The sequence below is a fragment of the Oncorhynchus nerka genome, linkage group LG20 (assembly GCF_034236695.1).
Source record: "Oncorhynchus nerka isolate Pitt River linkage group LG20, Oner_Uvic_2.0, whole genome shotgun sequence".
Classification (NCBI taxonomy): Eukaryota; Metazoa; Chordata; class Actinopteri; order Salmoniformes; family Salmonidae; genus Oncorhynchus; species Oncorhynchus nerka.
In genome coordinates this window covers 53846432-53853432 of record NC_088415.1, presented here as the reverse complement: position 1 = coordinate 53853432, position 7001 = coordinate 53846432, and positions in this window count along the sequence as shown.

The following is a 7001-nucleotide window of genomic DNA, read 5'->3' as shown; positions in this document are numbered from 1 at the left end:
CAATTATTCAACAGATTGTGATTACATACATGCAGCGTACAAAACATTACATAGACTGACCAGGTGAATCCAGGTGAAAGCTATGGTCCCTTATTGATGTCACTTGTCAAATCCACTTCTGTCAGTGTAGAAGGGGAATGGGAGGAGACAGGTTAAAGTGTCATAAATGTGAAGGTGTGTCATAAAAACAGAGGCTTAGAATCTTACAATCTTAGGTTTCACATTGCAAGTGTCAGTTAGCAGGCTCATAGAATCAAATCAAATCAAATGAAATTGTATTGGTCACATACACATGGTTAGCAGATGTTTAATGCGAGTGTAGAGAACTGCTTGTGCATCTAGTTCAGACAGTGCAGTAATATCTAACAAGTAATCTAACAAAGAGAGACTAGGTGAGGGGCTGGCAGAATAATCTAACAAGGAGAGACTAGGTGGGGGGCTGGCAGAGAGACGGAGAGGATAAGAGAAGGATGAGAGGATAACCAAGACACAGATTCAAGGGGCTGATCAAGCGGTATGTGTGTGTGTGTGTGTGTGGAATAAAAATGACATTAATGAAGGCGAAAGGGGGTGAAATATTGTTAGTGTTTCTCCCACCTAGAAAACAACAACACGATTGACAGATAAGATGCATTTATGCCATCAGTAATTGAACAACATGGTTGGTATTCTTAACATGCCTCCCAAATAGGGGAGAGTGAGGTATATTGAGCCATTTTTTACATTCAGCATCACTACATCAATGGAAATGTAATATTCCTTAAAAATATATATATATCTACATATATTTCAGAATGTTGTCTATCCCTGGAAAAAATAATGTAAATATAACAGTTTTAAAAACATAGCTTGCCTCCAAAAATAGGAACAGGGTAAGCCTTGGGGTAAGTGGGTGATGTTGTTCTGTGACAGTGGGTGATGTTGTTCTGTGACAGTGGGTGATGTTGTTCTGTGACAGTGGGTGATGTTGTTCTGTGACAGTGGGTGATGTTGTTCTGTGACAGTGGGTGATGTTGTTCTGTGACAGTGGGGTGATGTTGTTCTGTGACAGTGGGGTGATGTTGTTCTATGACAGTGGGGTGATGTTGTTCTGTGACAGTCGGTGATGTTGTTCTGTGACAGTGGGTGATGTTGTTCTGTGACAGTGGGTGATGTTGTTCTATGACAGTGGGGTGATGTTGTTCTGTGACAGTGGGGTGATGTTGTTCTGTGACAGTGGGGGTATGTTGTTCTATAACAGTGGGGTGATGTTGTTCTGTGACAGTGGGTGATGTTGTTCTGTGACAGTGGGTGATGTTGTTCTATGACAGTGGGGTGATGTTGTTCTGTGACAGTGGGGTGATGTTGTTCTATGACAGTGGGGTGATGTTGTTCTGTGACAGTCGGTGATGTTGTTCTGTGACAGTGGGTGATGTTGTTCTGTGACAGTGGGGTGATGTTGTTCTATGACAGTGGGGTGATGTTGTTCTGTGACAGTGGGTGATGTTGTTCTGTGACAGTGGGTGATGTTGTTCTGTGACAGTAGGTGATGTTGTTCTGTGACAGTGGGTGATGTTGTTCTGTGACAGTGGGATGATGGTGCTGGTAGGTCTGGTAATTTGAATTCTTGGAATGAGGGTGTGGTATAATATTTTATATATTAAATGTACGCCTACATTCAGATATGGATATCTCTGCTCAATTTCACTTACTCTTCCATATCTTTTCCAGTTGTCTGGGACAGGGATGAGGTTTCGATGTGCCAATTCGTAGGCATGTTCTCTGCCTTTGAGACTACTAAGCCCATGAAACTGGTCTGCAAAATACATGATACGTTTTAAGCAATCTCATACTCCAGGTCATCAGATAAGACCTTGTGTGCTACTCTACCGTAGACTCTCTTTCGGACAGGTACATGTTTGTTTTCATTCTACAGTACCTCTTCAGTGCTCGCAATGATGTCCGAACAGTGTTTGTTTTCATTCTACAGTACCTCTTCAGTGTGTGCAATGATGTCCGGACAGTGTTTGTTTTCATTCTACAGTACCTCTTCAGTGCTCGCAATGATGTCCGAACAGTGTTTGTTTTCATTCTACAGTACCTCTTCAGTGTGTGCAATGATGTCCGGACAGTGTTTGTTTTCATTCTACAGTACCTCTTCAGTGCTCGCAATGATGTCCGAACAGTGTTTTTTTTGTTTTTTTTGCAGTAACTTCTTTGTGGTTGTAATATTGCAAACGGCCGTGGCAGTTTCAGAACGAAGGATGTCGTCTTCAATCGCATGCTGTGCATAATCTTAAGTTAATAATCTTACATTTACAGTATGGGAGTGAAGAGCTAGAAATTCACTGTTTATGTGACTGTTCAACGCGTAAACAAAAGGGAAAAATAAATGTGCCTTTGAATGTATTATTGGCTAAATAAATTCTTCTAAATGTGTTTGAAACGTTACTTTCGAGACTGGCTGCACATAACACACATTTGTCGTGCTTCATACACTGGAGTTCTCCCTAAACCAATCCAGGCCAGTAACCTTTTAGCCATTCCATTAAAACAGTGTTCTCTCTGGGGATTTCAACGAGCAACCCACTGCAACAGCTCATTTCCCCTCTACTCCATCTCACTTCAGGGACCTACACTGCCTAATATATAGGTATGACCTATCCAAGTACTGCTATATAGACTCAACTGAAATCCCTGTGGAGCTTTCATTGAACACAGAACAAAATGGCAGTAAAGTGAGCAGTGGATAAGGAGGCCCCTTAATTAGGGAGGACGGGCTACTTGTAACGGCCGGAGCGGAATCAGTGGAACGGTATCAAGTGTGTAAACACACGGTTTCCATGGTTTCCATCTGTTTGATGCCATTCCATTCACTCCATCCCATACATTATTATGAGCCGTCCTCCCCTCAGCAGCCTCATGTGGAATAGAGGATGAGGTTGGTGTTCAGAATGAAATAACAACTCCCCTCCTCTAGTAGCTAGGTTCTGTATTACATCATATCCACTGGTTTACTGCGGGAAATATAGACCCATAACCCCATTACTAAGCCCTATGACAGACAAGCAACACACGGAGGACACACACACACATAAGCACTTACGTGCATGCACACACAAACAGCATGTCATATAGGCTATTTGAGGGCTTTCAGTCGGCATAGTAACCGTGATGAAAGACTACCTCGACTCATGAGTGCTGATAGAAAGTGTCTTGTTTTTATCTGGAGGTTGAACAAAATCACCTGTTAAATGTACAGGGACAGGATGTGCAATCAGATCAACACACTTGGGTCTGGTCTAATAACACAGCACAAAGGGCATCCCATGTGTTTAAAGTGGCTTGGTTTGACAAACAGAGGTAATTGGATTTGAATGTTAGGCAATTCATATTGAGAGACAGCAAAAGTCAATTAAAATTCATTGGGAAGTTAAAATTCATTTGGAAGACTGGAGTCACTTGAACTCCAGGCTGATTAGATAGGCTAATCAGTTGTTTTGCATCAGGGTGAGAGTGTGTGTGTGTGTGTGTGTGTGTGTGTGTGTGTGTGTGTGTGTGTGTGTGTGTGTGTGTGTGTGTGTGTGTGTGTGTGTGTGTGTGTGTATGCGATTGGAGTGCGTGTTTCAGTTGTACTGAAATTCAGTCTGAGAGAACGTTCAAATCCCAGTGTAATCTAACAGCGCAATGACATGGAAAACGTACTTACAAACAGGGCCAGCTCCAGGCATAAGTGACATAAGCTCAGTCGGGGTCTTACTGTTGAGAGTTAGAATAGTAGAATACACAAAATTTGGTTGTGTACTAGCAATTTTTCCAGCAGTCACTCAATTAGCCATGTCAGCTAACAACGTTTAGATTGGTGAATTAGTCTCGCCAGTTATCTAAACTTGTTGTAATCGTGGACGAATCGGGGCCCTGACCTCCAGGGGTCCCCTGTTGATTTTGTTAGTCACTCTCACTCAGATATCATTCAATCAATCAAATGTTTTTATAAAGCCCTTTTTACATCAGCAGATGTCACAAAGTGCTTATACAGAAACACAGCCTAAAACCCCAAACAGCAAGTAATACAAATGTAGAAGCACGGTGGCTGGGAAAAACTCCCAAGAAAGGCAGGAACCTAGGTTGGCAGCTAGAGAGAAACCAGGCTCTGATGGGTGGCCAGTCCTCTTCTGGCTGTGCCAGGTGGAGATTATAAGAGTATATGGCCATTAAGGCCAGATTGTTCTTCAAGATGTTCAAATGTTGATAGATGACCAGCAAAGTCAAATAATACTCAAAGTGGTTGTAGACGGTGCAACAGGTCAGTACCTCAGGAGTAAATGTCAGTTGGCTTTTCATAGCCGAGCATTCAGAGGTCGAGACAGCAGGTGCGGTAGAGAGGGAGAGAGAGAGGAAGAGTCGAAAACAGCAGGTCAGGGACAAGGTAGCACGTCCATTGAACAGGTCAGGTTTCCATTGCCGCAGGCAGAACAGTTGAAATTGGAGCAGCAGCACGACCAGGAGTCATCAGGCCAGGTAGTCCTGATGCATGGTCCTAGGGCTCAGGTCCTCCAGGAGGGGAGGGAGAGAGGGAGAGAATTAGAGGGAGCATACTTAAATTCACACAGGACACCAGATAAGGAGAATTACACCAGATATAACAGACTGACCCTAGCCCGCCGACACAGAGACTATTACAGCATAGATACTGTAAGCTGAGGCTGAGACGGGGGGGGGCACTGTGGCCCCCTCCGACGATACTCCCAGACAGGGCCAACCAGGCAGGATATAACCCCACTCACTTTGCCAAAGCACAGCCCCGCCACCACTAGAGGGAAATTACCTGACCACCAACTTACTACCCTGAGACAAGGCTGAGTATAGTCCACAAATATCTGATCCACAGCACCAGCCAGAGGGGGTACAAAACCAGACAGGGAGATCACATCTGTGACTCAACCCACTCAAGTGACGCACCCCTCCTAGGGACGGCATGGAAGAGCACTAGTAAGCCAGTGGCTCAGCCCCCGTAATAGGGTCAGATGCAGAGAATCCCAGTGGAGAGAGGGAGGCCGGCCAGGCAGAGACAGCAATGGTGGTTCGCCGCTCCAGCGCCTTGTCGTTCACCTTCCTACCCCCGGGACAGACTATACTCAATCATAGTACATATTGAAGAGATGAGTCTTCAGTAAAGACTTACATGTCGAAACCGAGTCTGTGTCTCTCACATGGATAGGCAGACCATTCCCCAAAAATTGCGCTCTATAGGAGAAAGCCCTGCCTCCAGCTGTTTGCTTAGAAATTCTAGGGACAATAAGCAGACCTACTTCTTGTGAGCGTAGCGTACGTGTAGGTATGTACTTGCAGGACCAAATCAGAGAGATCGGAAGGAGCAACTCCATTTAATGCTTTGTAGGTTAACAGTAAAACCTTGAAATCAGCCATATCCTTAACAGGAAACTGTTGTAAGAAAGGCTAGCACTGGGGTAATATGATCAAATTGGTTGGTTCTAGTCGAGATTCTAGCAGCCATGTTTTGCACTAAATGAAGTTTATTTAGTGCTTTATCCGGGTAGCAAGAGAGTAGAGCATTGCAGTAGTCTAATCTAGAAGCGACAAAAGCATGGATTCACTTTTCTGCATCATTTTTGGACAGAGTTTCTGATTTTTGCAATGTTACGAAGATGGCAAAAAGCTGCCCTTGAAATATTCTTGATCATTTAGTCAAAACAGAGATCAAGGTCCAGAGTAACGCCAAGGTCCTTCACAGTTTTATTTGAGACGTCTGTACAACCATCGAGATGAATTGTCAGATGCAACAGCAGATCTCTTTGTTTCTTGGGACCTGAACTAGCATCTCTGTTTTAAAAGTAAAACATCTGCATCCATCCACTTCTTTAATGTTCAATCACCAATCTGAATTGTGACCACCATCCAACAAACTCACCGTGAGAAAAATAGATTGGCTAGCTGGGATGAACATAGAAAATTGCAGTCATTTCAGTTTAGTCTCAAATCTGCCCAATTTGTCACTTGACCCCTCTAACCTATTTCAGCTGGAAACATGCTGTACGCTATTGATCATCTTTGCAGCCCATTAATATGGAGCAGGCAGAATTTTGTGATGAGTGCAGTTATCTCAGTGATCCGTCTGCACTGTGAATCTCTCACACACACGGCTCTCAATCTGATGGCTTGATGAGACTTAATTAAAGTCTGCAGATTAAAGCTCAGCTCCACAGGCCCATTGAGGAGTGCTAGCTCGTCTCCCAGTCCCCATTCAGTCCTCATTCAGTCCGCATCAGTCTTCCTCTAACCAGTACATGTTACCTAACTGCCACTGAGGTTGGGGCCCAGACAGAGAGATAGACAGACACAGGAAATTGCTTTATCAGCAACGTGAGTATGTAACAATCAACCACAAGAAGTGACTAGGGATCTTGTTCATTATCCCCGGGGTGTAGTGAGTGTGTTGGAGGTGGTTCAGTGAAATGTTGTTCATGTGATAAGTAACAAAACCTCACCCGAGACCTATATACAGACCTGTGTTAGCTCCCAGAGAAAATGCTTGCAGGCTTTAACTTAGTGGGCTAATACAGTCTTCTGGTGCATAGACAACCCGGTCTAATAACCAGCCAGATACAGGATCATCACAGATACAGGGTGAGTCATGGGAGTACAAACCACTATAAGGTTATAAGGTCACGTACAGGCCATTTTAGTTAAGCCTCTGAATGACACAGTCATAAATACTATGGTCGTAAATTGATGCAGCTTCTAACATCCAACGGATGAGAACCAATAGGTTCATATGATTTCACAGTCACCATATCAGAGCAATTCACTACATTCAGATGTTGCTTGGAGCACGAAAACCCTATTCCATTTCCGTCACAAACATTCTTCAGAAAATTGTACTTTGCTTCTCTCTAGCGGCTCGAGCAATCAACGGCAGGCAGATTGTTCTGGGAGAGCGGTCAGATTGTGCTTGCTTTTTTATGCATGAGTAATGCTGGCAGTGACAGCCAAGACTTTAG